The following is a 22,644-nucleotide window of genomic DNA, read 5'->3' as shown; positions in this document are numbered from 1 at the left end:
ACAGCTACCATGCATGTTGTCACCTTGGAGACAAATCTCTAAGCATATCTGTGATGGAGTTTGGAGCTTGGGTTAATAGAGGTGAGAGGACTTACCATAACGGAGGTGGTACTTTCCACGGTAGGATCTTGAACAGAATAAAAAGGAGAAAGTAAAGAGGGTACAAGCACCTATAGCTTCCAGACTGTGTTGTGGTGCTTTTGTGGACCTGTTTGCGTTTAATAAGAAATGAAGCTTCTATATAGTTTAAAGCTGTTGGCCTTTAGTTGGGGCAGACTCTTAGCAGCTTGTCTAAACCTAACTTTTCTGCCATCTCGTCTCCCAACATAGTTCTCACTACCCGCTTATAGCTTCTTTCTATCCCTTCTCCTTCTTTCCTGTCTCCCAAGTCTCGTGTCTCCCCTCCCTTTGTCCCTTGCCCTCCCTTTTACCCCTCTCCTCCCTTCCCCTCCCCCTACCTCTTTCTCTGCCCGGAAGTTCCTCCCCCGTACTTACTGCCCCAGGTAGCAGTCAGCTCTTTATTATATAGAAATCACATTTCAGTGTGAGCCAATCAGCTGCAAGACAGTGCCCGATTCATCTCTTCGTGTTGCCTTTAGGCATTGAGGACTGCCTGACCATCTTTTCCGCAGGTGAGGAAGGACAAGCGTTTACAAATAGAATACCAGTGATGGACCATAGAAATGACAATACCAAAATCCTGCCAGATCTTAGCTCTCTGCCAGTACAGAATTAACAGTTGAGAATACAGGGTATCCTGTATACAATTAGAGGGAGGTCACCCCAACAACTATGGATGAAATGTGACCAGCGGCCCCAAACTCCTGTTACCATGAAGGACTGCAGCTTTCAATTTTGAGCCAAAACAAATCCTGCCTTTCTTTTTTTTTTTTAAATTTAGAGAATACTTTATTAGTTTTTGTAATCAAACCCACATAGATAAGACCTTACATATTTAATACAGTGTGTTACCCCTGTACAAATGGAAAAAACTTAAGTTCAACATTTCTAGACCAATATGGCTGTTAATTTCTGTACAGTGCCAACTCAACACAGTAAATGGGGATACTTTTTTCCAAAGTTGACAGCACAGCTAAAGTTTCAAAAAATTCAAATTATATATCTGTATATATATATTTATATTTATATAAAAAGACCAATAATAGCAGTGTGTTATGCATCAACAGCAGCAACAGTTTTTCCAGGTTCTGCAGTCATCTGAACAAAACTGTAGAGACATCCAGCACACTCCATTAAAAAAAAAAAAAGTAAAAAAACAAAACCCGAGAAAACAGCACAGTTCTGTTACTCTTGTGGTACCTGGCACCATTTTTTTTTAAAATTAGCTTCTCAATCATCATCTGGAAAGAAAACATTCTGAGCAACATCATTAAAAAACAGCTCTGATAAAGCACGGTCACTACTACGTATCATAAAGCAGGTACAAGCTATTTTACATCCACAGAGGTATGATACAGTACTGTCCTACATCTATAATACTAGAGGATACAATTTAAAAGGCATTATTTGAGACTTGATTCTACTTTTCCAGCAGAGGGCCCAAAGGATGGTGTGACACAGCTTTGTAAAGAAACATACTCTAAACAGGATTTCCTTTCACTAGTGGCACAGTTCTCTCCATGAATGTCAGCTAAAACCGTTATAAAAAAAATGAAATATCCCTAGAACAAAACCGTATAACCACCGGATTCACATGAAGATGACCTAGTGGAGACAAGCTGGACCTCACCTTACCAACAAGCTATCAAATCTGTTATGTTTAAACAGTGAGACCTCCAAGGAAGGAGATGCCAAGTAGTGCTTCAAAGCTTCGGACCACAATCAAACACAGCATCCTTTTCAACAGAAGCAGAAGCTCATCTGAATATGCTCAAGGATGCTGACATCAACATTTAATCATCTCCTCACTCATCCAGGAAGAAGGGGAGATCAGTTACTACTGTACTTTATTGTGTTCAACCAAATCACCATGTTACAAAAATAGCAAGCTGCCATAATAAAAAATAAGGCTCCTCTATCCAGCACCAGATAGCATCATTTTACTTTCAAGCCTAGAAATTGCACACTTGTATATAAACCAACCGAAGATGAGGATTGAGAGTTCATCTTGGTGGATTTTTCCTTTGATGAATATGAAGTGTCCTTATCTTTTTTGATGACTTTTAATTGAAAATTGATTTTATTTGATATTAGAATGGCTACTCCAGCTTGCTTCTTCTGACCATTTGCTTGGAAAGTTGTTTTCCAGCCTTTCACTCTGAGGTAGTGTCTGTCTTTGTCTCTGAGGTGTGTTTCCTGTAGGCAGCAGAATGCAGGGTCCTCGTTGCGTATCCAGTTTGTTAATCTATGTCTTTTTATTGGGGAGTTGAGGCCATTGATGTTGAGAGATATTAAGGAATAGTGATTATTGCTTCCTGTTATATTCATATTTGGATGTGAGGTTATGTTTGTATGCTTTTCTTCTCTTTGTTTTGTTGCCAAAATGATTAGTTTCTTGCTTCTTCTAGGGTATAGCTTGCCTCCTTATGTTGGGCTTTACCCTTTATTATCCTTTGTAGTGCTGGATTTGTAGAAAGATACTGTGTAAATTTGGTTTTGTCATGGAATATCTTGGTTTCTCCATCTATGTTAATTGAGAGTTTTGCAGGATACAGTAACCTGGGCTGGCATTTGTGTTCTCTTAGGGTCTGTATGACATCTGTCCAGGATCTTCTGGCCTTCATAGTTTCTGGCGAAAAGTCTGGTGTGATTCTGATAGGTCTGCCTTTATATGTTACTTGACCTTTTCCCCTTACTGCTTTTAATATTCTTTCTTTATTTTGTGCGTTTGGTGTTTTGACAATTATGTGACGGGAGGTGTTTCTTTTCTGGTCCAATCTATTTGGAGTTCTGTAGGCTTCTTGTATGCCTATGGGTATCTCTTTTTTTAGGTTAGGGAAGTTTTCTTCTATGATTTTGTTGAAGATATTTACTGGTCCTTTGAGCTGGGAGTCTTCACTCTCTTCTATACCTATTATCCTTAGGTTTGATCTTCTCATTGAGTCCTGGATTTCCTGTATGTTTTGGACCAGTAGCTTTTTCTGCTTTACATTATCTTTGACAGTTGAGTCAATGATTTCTATGGAATCTTCTGCTCCCGAGATTCTCTCTTCCATCTCTTGTATTCTGTTGGTGAAGCTTGTATCTACAGCTCCTTGTCTTTTCTTTTGATTTTCTATGTCCAGGGTTGTTTCCATGTGTTCTTTCTTGATTGCTTCTATTTCCATTTTTAATTCCTTCAACTGTTTGATTGTGTTTTCCTGGAATTCTTTCAGGGATTTTTGCGATTCCTCTCTGTAGGCTTCTACTTGTTCTCTAAGGGAGTTCTTTATGTCTTTCTTGAAGTCCTCCAGCATCATGATCAAATATGATTTTGAAACTAGATCTTGCTTTTCTGGTGTGTTTGGATATTCCGTGTTTGCTTTGGTGGGAGAATTGGGCTCCGATGATGCCACGTAGTCTTGGTTTCTGTTGCTTGGGTTCCTGCGCTTGCCTCTCGCCATCAGATTATCTCTAGTGTTACTTTGTTCTGCTATTTCTGACCGTGGCTAGACTGCCCTATAAGCCTGTGTGTCAGGAGTGCTGTAGACCTGTTTTCCTGTTTTCTTTCAGCCAGTTATGGGGACAGAGTGTTCTGCTTTCGGGCCTGTAGTTTTTCCTCTCTACAGGTCTTCAGCTGTTCCTGTGGGCCTGTGTCTTGAGTTCACCAGGCAGGTTTCTTGCAGGGGAAAAGTTGGTCCTACCTGTGGTTCCAAGGCTCAAGTTTGCTCGTGGGGTACTGCCCAAGTCCTCTCCGCGGCGGCAGCAACCGGGAAGATCTGCGCCGCTCTTTCCGGGAGCCTCCGTGCACCAGGGTTCCAGATGACGTTTGGTGTTTTCCTCTGGCGTCTGGATGTGCACAGAGTGCAGTCTCTTCTGGTTTCCCAGGCGTGTCTGCCTCTCTGAAGGTTTAGCTCTCCCTCCCACGGGATTTGGGTGCAGAGAACTGTTTATCCGGTCTGTTTCCTTCAGGTTCCGGCGGTGTCTCAGGTGCAGGGGTCCTGCCACTCCTGGGCCCTCCCCTACGGGAACCCAGAGGCCTTATACAGTTGCCTCTTGGGCCAGGGATGTGGGCAGGGGTGGGCAGTGTTGGTGGTCTCCTCTGCTCTGCAGCCTCAGGAGTGCCCACCTGATCAGGCGGTGAGGTCTCTCTCCCATGGGGTTTGGGAGCAGAGAGCTGCTGCGGGCCGGGATCCGCGGGTGTCAAATCCTGCCTTTCTTAAATGGCTCTCACTAGTTATTGTCACAGAGAAGAAATGAACACACACACACACACACACACACACACACACACACACACACGGATCAACTAGCTCCCTAAGACTCTTTCTAGGGACAGAAACCCTAGTTTTGAGGGCCCCTTGATGGCTCCACCTCTGGTTACCAATGTCTAAGGGATCAGAACTTTAGCATGTGGCTCTGTGTCTAGTATGTTAGCACATGGCTCTGTGTTTAGTATCTGTACTCCGTATTCCGTAATAGGTTATCTACCTGAAAGTGTTACAGGGAACGACCATTTCGTATACTAAATTTTAATTTTTAAAGAAAGTTAAAGACACTGCTATGAATTTGAGAAACCAGTATCAAGAGAGCAGGGGCTGTTGAGTGCCCAAGACTCCCACAACTCCCCTGAGGCTGTAACTTTCCTACCATCCCTTGCAACATGACCCCTGAGGCTGTAGCTTTCCCACCATCCCTTGCAACATGATCCCTGAGGCTGTAGCTTTCCCACCATCCCTTGCAACATGACCCCTGAGGCTGTAGCTTTCCCACCATCCCTTGCAACATGACCCCTGAGGCTGTAGCTTTCCCACCATCCCTTGCAACATGATCCCTGAGGCTGTAGCTTTCCCACCATCCCTTGCAACATGATCCCTGAAGCTGTAGCTTTCCCACCATCCCTTGCAACATGACCCCTGAGGCTGTAGCTTTCCTACCATCCCTTGCAAATCTAGTCATCATTTCTTTCCATTTTTTAATTGGCATTAAAGGAAGAGAAGGAATTGGAAGTTGCTGCTCATCTTATGACTGCGCTCATAGCATTCTGACCTGGACCTCCTTGGTTCTTGAATGGACTCTGCCTTTCATCTTGTTGTCCGGGTGGGCCTGAGTATGTCCATCTGGACTTCCCTGTCAGTGTGCGACTCACTTGCTGGTCTAGAGCCTGGGCTGACAGACTGTGGTTGGCTTGGAGCCAGATGTTGTGGCTAGACAGACTAGGTGCTTGAGAAGTGGGAGACCCCAGGTATCTCTCTGGAGGAGTTTGGTCTCGGCTTTCCTGGAGGCTTCTAGAGTGCAGGTGTGTCTAAGGCAATCGATCTTGACCCCTTGGGGTCGCATATCCAATATCTTGCATATCGAACATTTTGCATTATGATTCCCAACAGTAGAACAATTACAGTTATAAGTAGCAATGAAAATAATTTTATGGCTGGGGGGGTCATCACAACATGAGGAACTGTATTAAAGGGTTGCAGTGTTAGGAAGGCTGAGAACCACTGGCCTAGAGCCAGAAGGCTGAGGCAGGATTGGACATGTGCATGAAGGTGTGGTAAATGCCCTGCCTTCCCTGCTCAGTGCCCCACCAGTCAATGCTCATTTTGTAATGGAAATTTGAAGCGTATCTCCACAGCTCTGTGGACGTATGCGGCAGTGAGGTAGAGGCAGAAGAATGAGGGGGCTCAGGCACTGGCGTCTCCCTACCACTTACCAGGCTTCCTGCCATCAAGCTAGAGGAGTATGGCATGGTGGTTGGGGGTGGCCAGGTACATCTCGACATCTCTCTGTCTGGGTTTGAATCCTGGTCCACCATTTGCTGCTTTGGGACAAGGTGAGTTACTTGTCGCTCTAAGGCCAACATCTCATGAGTGAAATGGGGCATGAGGATGAAGTGAGGTAAGGCACAGAAAGTGCTAATAGAGCTCGGCACAGGGGACATCAGAGATGGTATTTAGTAACTGTAACCTTAGGAGAACAAGTGACATATCCAAAGAGAGCCAGTGGCAAGTCAAGAGTCAAGACCCAGGTTAGAACCTAGATTCAGAAGGAGTCTTCCCACCAGGGCGTGATGCTTCTCGGAGGGAGTGTGGTCCTGGGAGAGTTTCAGGTTGGTATTCCATACCCCTTTGTACTGCAGCTCTTCCGGGATATGAGCATCTCATCTTCTGTGACTTCCTAGCTCCAGGAGCAGAAAGCATGCTCTTGGGCTCCAGGCAAGCATAGAAATCGCTTAACAACTGGGACTTGGGCTGTGCACACACCCCTCTCCTAACAAGGCACCTAGCAACTCAGGACCCTCACTTGCATTCAAGTTGTACACCCCACTTCAGACACGGATTAAGCGCCTCCTTCCCTAGCAACCTCTAGGACCTCCCTTCTGTGATCCGTCTGTTCATATCCTAGGACATCTGGTCCAGGAGGCAAGGGGTTGATCAGGAGTGAGCTGGTTTTGGATACATGTGCTATAAGGCAATAGGGCTATGCATAATTAGCTATTATAAGTAGTTATATTAATTATAGATTTAAATCACATATCCAATTAATCATAATTAATTATGGACAGTGATGCATCATGGGAACGGACAGGTGCAGCGAGTAAACGCTTACGTAGTTCAAGCCTGTCAATCAAAACAGTACTGTCGCTGGTGAATATAGTGGCATTGTTTACCAGAGAACATAATCCAGCAAATAATTATTAAGACAAATATGTCCTGAAATATTCTCATATGTACATATGCCAGAACAGTTTCCAAACTTTAATGCACATGCAAGTTACTCACGGATTGTGCTAAAATGTAAATTCTATGTCAGTCCCATCAGACATGGACTCTAATTTTTTTTTAACTTTAAGCCACAAATGTATCTTTAAGCCACAGATGATAATTCAACAGCAGAAACCACACCCTCAAGGGACCATGAGCATGTTTTGTCCTCCTCCCCCACCCCCCGTCTCCCCGGCCAGGATTTCCCACCTCCATATGGTCGATGTTCTTCTTCATTCCTCTTTCATGACAGATAAGGTCGGGACATACCACGGACCTTATGAGGTCCAGCCATCAACTATTTCCAGTCCCCACCTTGTTCCGACCTCGTGGTCGCATGCTTTCTGATCTCTTGTTGCCCACTGGGTCCTGGTCCTGGCCCATGGAGTGGAGGTCACATGTGCCACTTAATTATTCTCATCTCATCTCATCTGGGATGCCTACCATCCTCTTGAAGGACGGGGACTGCTCTCTCAGCTCAGGGCGGGGGGGAGAATAGTCCACCTGCAAGGATGTGCCGGAGCTGGCGAGAAACAAAACCTCCTCGTTAAGATGCTGCAGGACTAGGTCCTGACAGCAGGATGATTTGGGCTCCATGCTCCTGCCTCACACACTTCTACAACGGGCTAACAGTGTGATCGATGGCTCTCACCATGCCCTTGCTCTCCCAAGCTTCCAGAATTCCGAGAAATAGTTTTTCTCTATAAATGACCTACTATGTGGTATGCTGTTGTAGAAGGGGAAAAAAGGCACTGTCAGAGTGTCGGCTGATACTTGATGCCATTTGTTAAAGAGAGATGGCCTGATCAGGGCCAAGCTTAGCCTGAAAGACAAGCCGTGGAACCAAGCAAGGTGGAGAGAATTCCTGGCTGTCAGTTCCTCAGAAACACTGATGGTCAGTCTCAGAGCCATTGAGTACCCTTGGGAGTGCAGGACAGGGGATCAGTTCAGTACCTTTGAGGGTAAGCAGCACGCTTTATAGGAAAGACCAGGGACTTGTCCAACGTGATCTGCTGACGGAGTTGTGAAGAAGGAAGCCACCATGCTTTGTCCATGGTGCTGGGAGGGGACACTGAAGCAGAGCCCAGAAGGGAAGAGTCAGGTGGGGTGGGGTAAGTAAGAGGGACAGAGGCTTAGCAGCACCAGCGTGCTTTGGTACTTTGGGAGTGGAGAGTGACAGCTCCCAGGAGGGAAGGGCTGGTGCTGGGAGGAGGCCTGTCTAACTTCAATAAACTCACAGGTAAATCAGTTCGCACAGGAAAAAAAAATCACACCCTCTTGTTGTTTTGTGCACAACAAAGATGAAATCTTTGGAGTAAGATGAATATCATATAAAACGATATTGCCAACGAGTACATGAAAATGCGCTCAGCCTCGTCCACAGCGAGGGGAAGGACAGGCAACCGCGGTACTGTGCTTGGGTTCAGTTCTTCAGTTTGCGTGGGTCCTGCTGAGATCTGTAACAAGACTTGAACCCAGGGCGGGGGTGGGGGGGGGATAGAGGTCAACAGCCCTGCTCGTCTGAGACTGGAACTGTGGCACAGTAAGAGAACACAGACCCAAACACCACTCGTCTCCCGATTCCAGCCGTGCCTCAGGCTGGGTTTTCAGTTGTATGGGCTAAATTTGTGTGATGGTTCTGTCCGGGCTGTTGACTGGATTGAGAAGCACCTAGGACATTGTGCACACCTGTGGGTCCGTCTCCGTGGAATTTTCAGAGATGAGAGAGAAAAGCCAGCTTGAATGGGGGTGACACCACCCCCTGGATGGACTGAGAGGGAGAAAGGAGAGTTCCTGTTAACACAGACATTCTCTCTCCCTGCTTCCTGCCCATGAGGCATCTCCCTGCCAGGATGGACTGAAATCTCCCTGGGCACAAGCCAAAATGAACCCTCTTCCCTTTAAACACCCAGCCCCTCAGGTATTTGTCACAGTGATTAGAAGCTGACTAGGCTAGTTTCTGTCAGCTTTCTCTTTTAAATAGTTGATAGTAATTCTACCCAACCCAAGCATGACAGAGGGAAAAGGGCCCCTGACACCCGTGATTTATTGAGGACACGTGCACCTTCTGTGTATTCATTTAAATTTCACGAGGCTTGCAAGGAGGCTTGTATTTTACAGAGGAGGAAGCTAAGGCATATGCAGTGGTAAAATTCACTGAAGATGCTGTAGCCACATTGGCTCTGAGGCCATGTGGTCAAACATGGCTTCAGCAGCAGCAGCTTTAGACCCAGGTCATGAAGCGCAGGTTGTTACTGTGCAGTCGAATGGTCCTGGCCTCAGCTTAGTGTAGGAAACCCCCATGAGGGGCTGGGAGATGACTTGGTGGGCCAGAGTGTTTCAGTGCAAGGGTGAAGACCTGAGTTTAGATCCCAAGCACCCAAGGACAAAGCTGGGGGCATGGCTGTGAGGACACGTAACCCCATCGTTGGTGAGGGGGAAGTCAGGCAGATCACTGGGCCTGCTGGCTGCCCACCCGCCTGTACGTGGCAAGCTGGAGAGGACCTGTCTCAATAATGCAAGCAGGGGTAGAACAGGACATGGGCTCTCTGAACTCTGCACATGCATGCACACATACATGTGCACACGAAAACACAAACCATGAAAAAGAAAACCCACAAGATGTTCTCAAGCTTGTTCCTATGCATTTAGGAAGATGACTCTGCTTTTCCATCCTGCGGTGCAATGACACGGGATTAATCTGGAAATTAAATGTTTGATTTTGGGGCTGAATAAATTGTTCTCTCTTACAAGGCCATTCTGCCAACTTCACTTTGGAGTGGGAGAAACAAGAAGCCTGCTGGTTCAGCGTGGGGACCTCTTCTCCGGTAGATGCGCAGGATACGTTCGACAGTGTTCTCCACTCCTTAGGACGACACTGTTTCTGTCCTGGATACCAGAGGAACAAAATCAGGCCCCTGCCTCACGCTTCTTCCTTACCCTTCTGTGCTTCATGCATGTGACATTGCACAAGGAGGTTGTGTATCGACAGCAGCTATAACTGAGTCTACTCCCTCCAAGATGGCTGCAGTCCCCTCATTTTGTGGGTGGTCTTTGAACATCAAACATGCTCCTTTGGAAGATGCTTGCAAGAAAACCCTCTAGGAAACTCTAAAGCCATCATAGTTTTCTGTGACCCTGAATCATCTGTTCCCGAGGCAGCAGTTCTCCCTCCTTCATCTCGCCGATGCTGTTGGTGGACATCTCCATGATGCCGTGGTTCAGGCCACATGCTGCACATGGTGTGAGCAGATACCATGGTGCACATTGACAGACCCGTAAGCTGCCGTCTCAGATGCTGAGACTGGAGGATGACACTTCAGGAAAGAGGCCACAGGTCTGCTTCCCTTCTGCAGAGTTCATCACTGTGTATGTAACCCTTTGGTGTTAATTCGTATCAGGGGAAATCATAATCCTTTATGAAATAATTTACTTTATAATTTTATATAAATATATACAATATATTAAATGATAATAACATTTAAGTTATAGCTTACACAGAAAATTGGACTGACTCTTGTTTCTTCTTGGACTGTAAAATAATGTGGAATTTTTAACCTTTCTGGAAAAAAAACAAGCAAATAAACAAAAATAACAACCCATGTTGCTTGAACATTAGTCAGCGATATTTATTCTCAAAATCGTTTAGCCCAGGGATGGGACACTGAGGGAGCACTGCTGGAGTCAGATGTTGGCTGAATCCAAGGACTTTCCTCTTAACTTCTCCTATCCCAGGGATTTATGTTCCAAACCTTCCCAGATTCTATCTTAAACTCACCATACTGTATATATGCTGTATTTTTTCTATACACTCTTAAGATAAATTCTAATTTATAAATCAGTCAGTAAGATATTAGCAATAGATAATAAGTTAGAACAATCACAACATACTGTAATAAAAATTGTATAAGCATGTAGTCTCAGTATTTTACCCTCCTTTTCTCACCCTTCCTGTGGTGGTGATGTTGGATGACAAGGTGCCTTTGTGATGAGCAAATGATGCGGGCTTTGTGACACAGAGTCATTCTGCTACATCAGGATCACTGCAGCACTGTGGCTGTGGACCTGCTAAGTGACTCCTGGGTGGGTAGCATAGGCAGTGTGGGATGCTGGACTTTTAAGGATGCTTGGCGTCCAGTGGGACGGAGCAGGTCAGCTTGAGATGCCTTTGCACTGCTTGTGAGTTCTTTTTTTTGGTATTCTCCTCTTAGGATTTTGGACTGTGGATGACTCCAGTTAACCAGAACAGTGGGAAATGAAACTATGAGTAAGGAACATGGTACCTCCAGGATTCTTTTCTGCTGGTGTGACAAAATACCATAAGCAAGGTAACCTATAAAAGAAACACTTTAATCCGAGCTAATGGTTTTGGAGGGTTAGAGTTCAGGAGGCCAGGGCAAAGGCAGGAATAGCTGAGAGCTCACATCTTGACTTGAAAGTTGGAGGGATGGTGGGAGGGAAAGAGGGAGGAGAGGAGAGAGAGGGAGAGGGCAAGGGTAGCGGGGGTGGAAGGAGACAGGGAGGAGAGGAGGGGGAGAGAGGGAGGAAAGGGAGAGGGCAAGGGAGGGAGAGAGGAGAGAGGGAGAGAGGGAGAAGAGGAAAGGGAGAGGGTGATGGAGAGAAGGTAAGAGAGAGAGAGGGAGGGAGACAGAGAAGAAAAGAGAGGAGAAAAGAGGGGAGGGGGGAGGAGAGGGGAGGGAGGAGGGGAAGAGAGGAGAGGAGAGATTGAGAATGGCCTGAGTCTTTTTGAAACCTCAAAACCTGCCCCCCTAACACACCTTAGTGACATACCCCTTCTAACAAGGCCACCCCTCCTAATCCTTCCCAAACGGTTCTACCAAATAAGGACCAAGTATTCAAACATGAACCTATTGGGGCCATTCTCACTCAAACCACCAAAAGGACTTTGAACAAAATACCCCCATCACTTGAGCCTTCATCTCTGTCTTCCATGAATCTTTGTCTCTGTGAAAGGGATAAGGAACAGGAGGGTCTCATCAGTGGAAGCTGTTTTTCACTACCTGCCCTGTGGTCTTTTCCTGTTGGGGTTCCCCACTGGAACTGAAACACCAGCAGTGGATTGGAGATGAAGAAGCAGGTGATGAAGTAAAATGATACCCAGGTGTGCCAGCGTTTGACTATATATATATATATATATATACATATATATATATATATATATATATATATATATATATATATATATATATGTATGTATGTATATGACCAAGGACTCCACACCAGTAAGTGTGCTGGTGAGTAGCCATTTGCTTTCAGAGAGAGACTCCACTAAGCTCTGGACCTCATGGAGCTACTGAAAACACTTCTCCATTTTAGTGACTCCATGGGCTTTATTCTAGGGCATGGCCTTGACCCAGATGAGATAGACTTCTCTTGAACCTGGGAACTTTAAGATAGAGGCCAGAGGGCTGCTAGTCCCTGAGGGAGAATGGAAAAAGGAAGGAGGGCAGAGGAGCAGCCCCCAGGAAGGGTTGCCTTTGTGACCAGAGGAAGTTGCAGACATTGCCACCAAGAGGAGGGCATCCTGGGAGTGGGCCTGGAGAGAAAGGCAGTGAGAGTTGGACAAGAAAGGACACAAACAAATAGTTAAAATACTCCTCATTTCTATTATAGCCTGAAAAATATGGTAGTGGCCAGAGCTGCCTGGATTAGGGAAAAAGGCTGTAATTCCATCCTGGGGCTTCTGGTGAGTTGAGCTGTGGGTCTGTGGTTTATGATGTCACCAGAACCCCCAGCTGGAATTACAGCTTTCTAATTTACAACTGGATACTTGGGGAGACGAGGGTCCTCTTTGCCACTGTCGAACGTGGCAAGGACCAAGGCCGAGTTGTGCTTGGAGGTCGCGACCTAGAAGTGTCCTCTCTCCTTGTAATGGGTCATCAGTTTTGGTAAAACCATTTTCCTGATCTGACCCTGACCCCTTTCTCCCTGGTTCCCAAGATGCTGTCCTCATTCCCCCCAAGTTGCATAGCTCTGATTTTCCCGTAATTTATCTTATAAGTTAGATTCCTCTGGTCTTCACACTGATTTAGCCCATGTGCAAGCCTTTCCACTTCAAACCTTAGACTTCTGACTTTTGCAGTGAAACTCTGCTGGGAGCTGGATGTCCGCTGTCTGTTGTGCCCAGCCTTGCCCTCTGCATCCCATACCCCAGTGGAGGTGAGGATGTGGGTGTTTCTCCAGCCCCAGCCCACAAGCTGTTCCCAGCCGGCCTCCACGGCAGCATTACTGCACGCTGGCCTTTAGTCACTGGGGGTTCTGAGCCTGCCTTTGTTTACCAGCCTGTAACAGCATCTTCTAAAGATTAGTATATGTTAGTATGTGCTGGAATCTGAGGACAGATGGGACATATCTGCCCCACCTGCCTGTCTGCTATATGCATTGGGGTGTCAGAGAGATCTGGGAGTCATTCAGGCCTAAACTTTACACTTTGATTCTTCCTTCCTGGGGCTTTACACACTTTGGTGACTGCCATCATCACTGCCAGGTGGCTCAGCCCAGAAACCTGGGACGCCCTGTTCGCTTCTTTCCCAGTCTCGTGTCTGGCCCACCACTGGGTTCAGTCCATTCTGTCTTCGAAGCAGAGCTCTTCTTACGGAGATGGTTGACCATAGGTGCAGTAATGCTGCCGTGGAGGCCAGCTGGGAACAGCTTGTGGGCTGGGGCTGGAGAAACACCCATATCCTCACCTCCACTGGGGTATGGGATGCAGAGGGCAAGGCTGGGCACAACAGACAGCGGACATCCAGCTCCCAGCAGAGTTTCACTGCAAAAGGTCAACCAAGGTCTGAAACCACTAAGTGAGAACTCTCAGAAATTGACGACTCATACATTTTAAATAACTTTTATTACGATATATTGTCATGATAGCTCATTCTATTGTATTATTTGTTATTGTTAATCTCTCACTGAACCCAATTTAAATATCAAACAGTAGTTTAGGTGTGTAAGTCTGGGAACAAACGGCCCAGCTATATTTAGCTGTGATTTCAGGCATCACCTGGGCGTTGTGGAATGTGTTCCTCGTGGATAGCATGAGTCTCCTGGATTCTATTCTGTTCACCCCCTCCCCAGTCCTTCCAGCACCATTTAACTCCCTCAATCCTTAACTTCTCTAATAACATCTCACTGGTGCCTCCCACTCTCCCCTTTTCTCCCTAATCCAAGGCTTCTCAAAATGGAGGTCCTGGGCTAGCGGCAGCCAGCAGGACTCTGTCCCAGTGGCTTGTTAGGAATGCAGATTCTTGACCCTCCCGAGTGTATGACATTTCTGGGGCACCCGATACTCCAGGTGAGCCTGATGCTTGCTCGGGAGAGCATTGCCAATCTGTTCCGCTTTCAGGTAGGATAGTGGCATTTTGTGTACCCCATTTTTTAAAAACCTTCATTTTAAAATTAAAGAAAGTAAGGTCTACTTTTAGAGGGGTCTTTTCCTTAAAGCAATAGAACAGTAACAGGCTCCCTGGGGTCCCCCTTTAAGAAGTGCTTAATGAATGAATGAATGAATTGCTTGTTTGGGTATCTGTGTGTGTGTGCACCTCTCTCTCTCTCTGTGTGTATATATGTGTGTGTCTGTGTCTGTGTCTGTGTCTGTGTGTCTGTGTCTTTGTGTGTTTATCTGTGTGTACACCACATGAATGAAGTGCTTGTGGAGGCCAGAAGAGGGCATTAGTTTTCTGAACTGGAGTTAATGGTAGTTGTGAGTGGTCCACTGTGGGTTGTTGGGTGCTGAGAGCTGAACCCAGGTCTTCTGTAAGAGCAGTGAGTACTTGTAACTACAGAATCCCTTAGGTCCCTTTTATAAAGGTATCTGTGTCCCTGCCTCATGACTTAATCACCACAAAATCCCACCTCCTGATGCCTGAGGCTTGGGAGGGATGTGAGCATTCAGTCCATAACAGAGTTTTATTGCAATTGATTTGTTTAATATTGTTATTTGAGAGCCCAGGCGCACTTGGAGCACTGGACTCTTATCTTGTTATGTGTGCTGAAGAAGGAGGGAGCTTGGTGAGAGTCTTCAGAACATGCTCTCTAAGCACACCAGTGCCCAGATGTGGGCAACTGTCATGGACATTAAGAAGGTTGCCCATTGCTACAGGGGAGCTCTGTGTCTGACAGCGATAGAGTAGTCTGCAGGCAAGTTTGATCTGTGCTCTGATGTGAGGAAAGGCGAGGACACACGAGTCTAAGCTAAAGCTCTGTGGGAAATATACAGAAAAGGCCCAAGGCAGGACCAAGGCGGGCCCAAATGTGGGGTCACCACAGCATGAAGAACTGTATTAAAGGGTCACAGCATTAGGAACATGTGGACCACTGAGTAGTGTGTCCGTGTAGAAATGAGAAGCTTCTTGGAAATGCCCAGACACTTAGGAACTACCAGGCAGTGACAGTGGTGCCCAACCTGTCTGCCCTCCAAATGAAATTAGACTACTAGGAAATTTTAAGGTCACTTTCAAATGCATATTTTTAAAAGTTTTTCTGCATGTGTCTGTGAGTGTGTGTGTTCGTGTGTACTGTGTATATCTTATTTTTTTTAAAGATTATTTTACATATGTGAGCATACTGTAGCTGTCTTTAGACACACCAGAAGAGGGCATTGGATCCCATTACAGATGGTTGTGAGCTACCATGTGGTTGCTGGGAATTAAACTCAGGACCTCTGGAAGAGCAGTCAGTGCTCTTAACCGCTGAGACATCTCTCCAGCCCAAAAACAAGTCTTGAAAAACCTAGAATATTGGAGATAGATGAGATTGGCAACAAAGATAATATAAAATGCAAGGGTTATTATATATAAGTATAAATATACAGGTTATTTGTATATACCATTACGCTGCCCTGTACAGAGCTTCAACATTTTCAGATACCGGAGAGCTGGCCGGGAGCAGGGCTGAGCTCAGCTTCTCAGCTCCAAGACCAAGAATACCAGCTCCCCATCTCTTTAGCTTTGCTCCACTCAAGCTCCAAGTTCCTGGAGCCTCCAACCAAAATATCCCAGATGCAGCGTCCATCCCTTGGGCAAAGGCACACCAGTGTGCCTGACTCTACAAGCCTATTGAGACTGTACCTAATAGGATAGGGACAACAGAAAAGATAGAGACCACAACACCGGTTGAGCCATAGAACGTAGTAGCCTCCTGCGGAGGTCATCTAGATACCCCATGTTTGTTTTGGGGATCATAGTGAACATGGCATCATGGCTGAGCCCCTCAGCCCATGTTACTGTCACTCGCCGAATGGTTCCAACTGTACATTAGAGGCTTGGCCATAAGGTGGGCCCTTGCCTGTTTCAGCCATGTGTGAGTCCACAGATGAATGCAGCAGAATCATAGCTCAACGCTAAGGCTACACGAGGCTGAAGGGACAGTTGACAGAAGGATTGACTCTAATATTGAACATCTTCTTTCCTTTTTGGTCCAGGACTCTTTGTATTTGCTCTCTCTCTCTCTGTCTCTCTCTCTGTCTCTCTCTCTGTCTCTGTCTCTGTCTCTGTCTCTGTCTCTGTCTCTGTCTCTGTCTGTCTCTCTGTCTCTCTGTCTCTCTGTCTCTCTCTCTCTCTCTCTCTCTCTCTCTCTCTCTCTCTCTCTCTCTCTCATTCTTTCTTTCTTTGTTAAGAGTCTTATGTAGCCTAGGCTGGCTTCAAACTTGCCGTATGGCTGAGAGTGCATTTGAGTTTCTGACCTTCCTGCCTTCATCTCTCAAGTTGGCTGCACACCCAGTTTGTGTGGTGCTGAGGATGGAGCCCAGGGTTTCGTGCCTACTAGGTGAGCGCTCTGGTAGCAGACACCCATCAGGAGGACCAGAAAGGCAAAGGGAAGTAGGGAGAATTGACAGTGACCTCAGAGATCTTGATCCGTCGTGACTGACAGTGACTCTCTGGCCCTCTTGGGTGAGGAACGCAAGTTGCCCTGTGTCATTTTCACTGGGTCTGTTCTCAGCATGCCCTGGCAGTAGATGAGAGAAACATTCTGAGTTTCCTCGTGTTCTCTCAGTAGAGGTTGCTAAAATAGTCTCTATGGATCAAGGTCTTGAGAACCTCTTTGAAAAGTGGGTGGTAGGATGTGATAGGGTCCAATAAACTTGGAGCGCACTGCAAGCAGATCATACTATCGTTGGATATTCACGATGTCTGCTGGCATCTCAAGTCTCCTGGTAAGTGCTACAGTAAGAGCCAGCCATCTGCTTAGTCGCAGCTCACTGTGTCTCCCAAACATTTTGGACCACAGAGCAATAGTACATTACTCCAGTGTCTCTCCAGAGGGGTCTGGCTGAGGGCTGAAGGCACATTCTTCACTTTGCCTTTTCTGGAGATGTTTCCCATGGTCACAGCTTTATCTCTTTGGCACTGGAGAGTTCTACATGTTGACTTCAGAGTCAAGCCAGCCCATGTGTGACAATTCTAAGTGAACCTTGGTGCCACAGCATACCCACCTAGTGCTTTGAGCTTCCCTTGAGCTCACTGACGCCATCGGTGTGTGCTACACACGGATGTTCAGGTGTTCAGGAGGCACAGTTCCAGGCACAGTAGAGTAAGGATGAAATCTCCCTTCAAAAGTCTCCAGGCTTACCAGGAATGAGAAAGAGAGACAACATTCACAGGAATAGCGGCTCTGGGGCAGCATGAGGGGCTTGACTCTTTAAAAATGGCACAACTTGAGCCCACACCAGCCTGGCTGTTAACCTGAGCTCACATACCTCTGTCCTCTAGGTGCCCTTTTTGTTTGCAGGTGGGGACACTGAATCCTAGAGTTTTTTGTCACCCTCTGTCATACCTCTGAGGATTCTCAGTAGCTCGTTTTGATGAAAGCCAGCGGTTGTCCTAGGTTGCCCTTTCTAGAGCATCTTCAAGTTCAGCTATTGTATGACACTCTTAGGTATTAGAAGGGGCCAATTGTTTAAAAGTATTTGTTGTCTTTTAAAACTTTATATTGTTTAGTTGGATCCACACAGCTTTTGTATACACACCCCCTTCCCCCATCTTCCCACTCCTCTCCTTCAGGGGCTCACAAAGACAACAAGAAGACACTGATGTTGGGACAGAATTTGTAAGGAGGAAAGCACGTTGACAGGAGTGGGAGAGAGAAGGAAAGGGAGTGTAAGATAATTGAAAGGCATTTGTCTGAGATTGTCAAAGAACAAATTCAATTCACTTAAAGAAAAACAGTTGTCTCTGAAAATCTGAGCTGGAGCCCGTTGTTAATGAGGGCTAACAAAAGTGCAATTTTACTTTCAAAAAGTTTTCTTTTTCTGAGGCAGGCTCTTAAACTAGTTCAAGCTGACCTTGAACTCCACACAACCCTCTTGCCTCATCCTTCAGAATATTAAAAAATATTTTTAGTTTCACAGCAATATATATATATATATATTTAAGAATATATATGTATTCTTAAAAATAGAGAAATTACTTAGTAACTATCATCTTCATTTCTTGTTCTCTGCAAATCTAAGGCACAGAGTCAGGCATTTATTTACCTAGGGTTATGGAATTACTTGTTATTTATATACAAATTCTGTGGTGTAGATGCCACATGCAATGATTATCTATTGTCTTTACTTTCCCCTCAGTTGTATCTTTGGGGATAGTTTTACACCACTGCATAGAACTGTTTTATTCCTTTCTCTGGATTGTGGTCATAAGGATTGAGTCCAGAATCTTGTGTTAGGCATTTGTTCCACTACTGAGCCACCTCCTCCCTCTACAGCACATTTTTTGACAGGGTTTCTCTGTGAACCAGCCTGTCCTCAAACTCAGAGATCTGCCTGCATCTGCCTCTGCATCCAGAGTTAACTTTGGCTGACTTCTTGCTTGTGATTAATCACAAATGAGTCTGTTGACATCTATCCTTCTTTTTTTAGTTAGGATGTGCATTATATCCTGCCAAGTTCTTCTGTTTATTCATCCATCCTTCTGAGACTGCCCAAGCCTGAATAAAATGGGCTTAGCCAGATACTGGATACCATAAACTCACCACATAAACATTTGTGAGGTTAAGGTAAATGTAACATACTACTTTACCCCACCTAATCTTTTACTAATTGGGAATATCACCTTTGTTGTTGGTTCTGTTAATGAGTTCAATGTTTCTTATTTTAATTCTGTTTTGTCCAATTGTGTTTCTGCACTGTCTGACAGTCAATCTGTAATGGTAGTACATCAACCAGCTTTGCTGTAAATTTATCTGAACCCTGGTATTCTGACAAAGGCTTACAAATACTGGAAGAATTAGATCATGCTCTGGCAAGGAGCAAATGTACAGTTGGGCTGATCATTGTTGGTTGTTGTTGCCCTCATAACACTTATAGCCAGTGCTACTTTAGCACGAGAGGTACCAACAGGTAGTTTTGTTAATTATCTTGCAGAGAATATAAGCAATGCCTTGCACATACAAGAGAATTTGGATAGACGGCTAGAATGAAGACTTGACTCATGATGTGGTGCAGATCACAGGAGATGAGGTACAAGGAATGAAAGTCAGAAGCCATTTGGAGTCATGCTTGATATCTATGGATTTGTATCACTCCAAACATGTATAATGAGAGTCAGCCTGATTGGACTAGAATGAAAAGGCACCTTCAACGTGTTTGGCATAATACTAATACTTATCTAGGTTTATTAACCTGCATAAGGAGGTTGTGAATTTGAGAAATGCAAAGCCTACGTCTTTTGATGCTGCTGGCATTGCAGGTGATACGCTAAAAACGTTTCAGGCCATTTTGTCTTCATGGTCCTCATTTACATCTCTCTCATTGGGCACAGTATGACTTGGCTTTGTGATCCTTTGTATGGCGTGTCTATCATCTGTACTTTTGAGAGGAATCATCAGAGCTTTTACAGATGTCAAAGCAAAGTTACATAAATTTAAGCTCCAGTGTCTTCCCTGGCAGAAGTTGGTAGTCAGTGACAGGTAAGATCGTCTTGAGAACCTTCTCAATCTAAGACAGGCACAACTTTCTGCTCTTCCCAACAAGGTGTGCAGGTCTTACAGATAAAAAAAAAATGAGTAAGATTCTCTTAGAGGTGGATCAACCTAAGACAGGGCCTGGATGCTAAGATTCGTGTACCAATGACAGGTAAGGTCCATACTGCTTGAACAGACGCCTAAGACAGGCACAGTCTTTCTGCGCCAATAGCTGAGACATCTTTGGCTCATATAGATAAAAAAGGGGGACATGTTGGGAGCACATCCAGAGTTAACTTGGCTGACTTCTTGCTTGTGATTGATTAATCATTAATGAGTCTGCCGACATCTGTCTTTGTTTTTAGTTAAGACATGCATTATATCCTGCCAAGTTCCTCTGCTTATGCATACGTTCTTGAGAGACTGTCCATAGTCAAACACAGATACTGTGAACCATAAATTTGCCACATAAGCATTCGTGGTCATCACTTATCTTACTGGAATTGGTTATGCTTTCTGTTGCTTGCCTTTAAAAGACACTGAGAAAATACATTTGCCGCTGGCACGGTATTGACCTGTAGCCCTGCCATATCTGTCTCTTCCTTCTGCCTTTCCTGTAATCATCCTCACTCCCCCGGTTGTGGATTTCGAGATGACTGACCGGCTAGCTCCGGGACTGTGGAGTGCTGGAATTAAAGGCATGAGCCACTGCTGCCCTGTTTACAGCAATCATTTTTGTCTCCAATTTTCCCATCACGAAACAACTTACTTTGAAGCAGAAACATTGCAAAAACAACAAAGAGTTAAAAGATGTGCAAACAGCTCTCCTGTTTAGTTTTATTGCCAGCTTGACACAACCTAAAGTGGCTTAGGAAGAGGAAACTTTTAACTGTAAACTTGCCAAGGTCAGAGTGGCCTGTGCCTGTGATTGTGTGGGGCACTGTTTTAATTGTTTGTTAATTGGTGTGGGAGGGTCTAGCCTACTGTGGGTGGTGCTATCCCTATGTGTTCCTGGGCTGGAAAAAAAGCGAGCTGAACATAGCCAGTGAGGTTAGCCAGTAGGTAGAGTTTCCCTGTAGTTTCTATTTCTGCTCCTGCTTGGCTCTCTGCCATTACTTCTCTCAATGATAATCTGTGACCTGGAACTGTAAGCTGAAATAAGTTTATTTTTCCCCCAAGTTGCTTTTGGTCAATGTATTTATCACATCAACAGATAACAAATTGGAATAAGTTCCTTTCCCCAGAATTACTATTTTACCCCATTTGCTATTGAGCACACACACACACACACACACACACACACACACACACACACAAAATTGATGAATATAAAATTAAGATTTTTAAAAATCTTTTGAAAAACAAGGAAATAAATCCCTTTACCCTCAAGTACTTGAATAGTATCTAGACCAGTCGTAGAAGTTAATAATTCTCAGCTTAGTTTTGATACATTCTTGTTCGCTAACCTATTATCTATCTACATTTTTACAAGGTTAAAATATAAAGCTTTGGTTGGCTTATAACTTACTATATATATATATATATATATATATATATATATATATATATATATATATATATCCCTAGTTGACCTCAAATTTATAGTGATCCCCCTGCCTTAGCTTCTCAACTGGAATTGTAGTTACAAATCACCACATCTGGCTAATAGGTCAGTCTACTATTAATTGGTCAACTACTCAGAGCAGTGTCTTTCATAGCACTTTTCCGAAATCTAGGATCCATTGTCTTTATCTGCCAGATCTCTTACACCTATTAATATGTCGTCATAGTTTATGACACTGGAAAATTTAAAGGCTTAATGAAATCGGAGCCTTTTTTTTAATGATTTATTTTATGTGCATTGGTATTTTGCCTGCATGTGTGTCTGTGTGAGGGTTTCAGATCCTGTGGAATTGGGTTACGAACAGTTGTCAGCTGCCATATGGATGCTGGGAATTGAATCTAGATCCTCTGGAAAAACAGCCAGTGCTGCTAACCACCAGGCCATGTCTCTAGCCCATGAAATCACAGTCTTTTGTACTGGGTTTTCTCATGATTGATTATTGATTAAAGTCAAGATATTCTGGGACTGGAGAAATGGCTCAGCAGTTATGAAAATCTGCTGCTCTTGCAGAGGAACTGAGTTCAGTCCTCAGCTCTCATATGCTGGTTCACAACTGTATGTAACTCCAGGTCCAGAAGATCCAGTGCCCTCCTTTGACTTCAGTTGGCACTAGTCATTCAAATGGTGCACATACATACATACATACCTACCTACACACACACACACACACACACACACACACACACACACACACACACATACACACACACCATACTGGTTTCAATTCCCACATGGCAGTTAACAATTGTCTTTAACCCTAGTTCTAAGGGATCTGACATCCTCATACACACATACATGCAGGAAAACCACAAATGCATATAAAATCATATGCATAAAATATCTAAAGTTGAGGTGCACATTACATCCAGAGTACTGTATAGTCAATGAGTCCTCTACAGAATACTTTATAGGCAAGCACCATGTCTGCACCATTAGTAGGGCTACCTGCTTCTGAATGGCAATGCTAATGTTGATTTTGTTAAAGGTCATGATAGGTGTTGTCTGATTTGCCAACACCTATTAAGACATGATTCTTCTTTTGAGGACAAGACCCACACTGTTGGAAGACATCAGACATTACGCAAATATCTAGCTCTGTTGTCCTACCCTTCAGCCCCCCGAGATGGTCCTTGGGGGTACAGGGTAAGAATCAATGACACAGACTCTGGGAGCCAGGCGAGGAGCAGAAGCAGACTTGTTTATTGTTGTAGTGAGAATGCCTTTATATACTTGATTCACATT

General features: G+C 44.8%; 2 long non-coding RNA genes across 12 annotated transcripts in view; one reads left to right on the top strand and one right to left on the bottom strand.

Moving 5' to 3' along the window:
• LOC102550048 (uncharacterized) overlaps window positions 1-22,644 on the top strand; it is a 174,052-nt gene that overhangs the window by 16,395 nt on the left and 135,013 nt on the right. For 5 of the 11 annotated variants that reach the window (XR_010055546.1, XR_005490090.2, XR_010055548.1 and 2 more), the window contains exon 4: window positions 11,072-11,188. This is a non-coding gene — a long non-coding RNA (uncharacterized LOC102550048). The other 6 variants (XR_010055551.1, XR_005490091.2, XR_594628.3 and 3 more) reach the window with 5 other exon arrangements.
• Window positions 9,486-10,791, bottom strand: LOC134480768 (uncharacterized). Its single transcript, XR_010055553.1, has 2 exons — window positions 10,358-10,791; window positions 9,486-9,749 (listed from the first exon to the last, which is right to left on the bottom strand). It is a non-coding gene; the product is annotated as an uncharacterized LOC134480768 (long non-coding RNA).

Source organism: Rattus norvegicus, chromosome 10 (assembly GCF_036323735.1).
Source record: "Rattus norvegicus strain BN/NHsdMcwi chromosome 10, GRCr8, whole genome shotgun sequence".
Classification (NCBI taxonomy): domain Eukaryota; kingdom Metazoa; phylum Chordata; class Mammalia; order Rodentia; family Muridae; genus Rattus; species Rattus norvegicus.
The sequence above is the reverse complement of the archived record's forward strand: the minus strand, read 5'-3'. Positions and strand labels throughout refer to the sequence as shown.